This window comes from Elephantulus edwardii, unplaced genomic scaffold (genome assembly GCF_000299155.1).
Source record: "Elephantulus edwardii isolate Elephantulus edwardi_28Jun2011 unplaced genomic scaffold, EleEdw1.0 scaffold00131, whole genome shotgun sequence".
NCBI classification, from domain to species: domain Eukaryota; kingdom Metazoa; phylum Chordata; class Mammalia; order Macroscelidea; family Macroscelididae; genus Elephantulus; species Elephantulus edwardii.
In genome coordinates this window covers 5,238,386-5,238,943 of record NW_006399881.1, presented here as the reverse complement: position 1 = coordinate 5,238,943, position 558 = coordinate 5,238,386, and positions in this window count along the sequence as shown.

Here is a 558-nt window from a genome sequence, read left to right as displayed (position 1 = left end):
CTTTTCTTCTTTTTCAGCCTTTGTAATGATCTTTTGCATTCTTCATGGATGATTTTTTTTATATCCTCTCAGAGCTCATTTGGTCTATGCTCATTGGTGTTCAAGGCCTCAAACCTGTTCCTGAGATGGTTTTGAAATTCAGGTGGGACAGACTTAAGGTCAAATTTTGGTTCCCTTGGACTTGATTTAATTTTCCTCTGTTTCAGCTTGAACATGCATATGAGTAGTTGGTGGAGATGGGTGTAGAATGCTGTAGGCAAAAGTAGGAAGGCATGGCGGTGGAGTAAGGAAAGGGTGGATAAAAAACAAAACAAAACAAACCCCCAAAAACATGTAGCAGGGTTGAGCAGCAACATTGAATCTATTGGTCATTTTTTATAACTGGGCAAATGTCTTCCATCTGCTGTTTTCTGTGGAATTCTTGTCTGTCAGATACTATTATATATATTTAAAAATTGAGACATGTCACCGACTACTTGACTACGGTCGTGACAAGAAACTCAAGGGGTTTCTTGGTGAAGAGCAGGTGAGGGACGAAGTCGGCGAAAATGAGAGTCT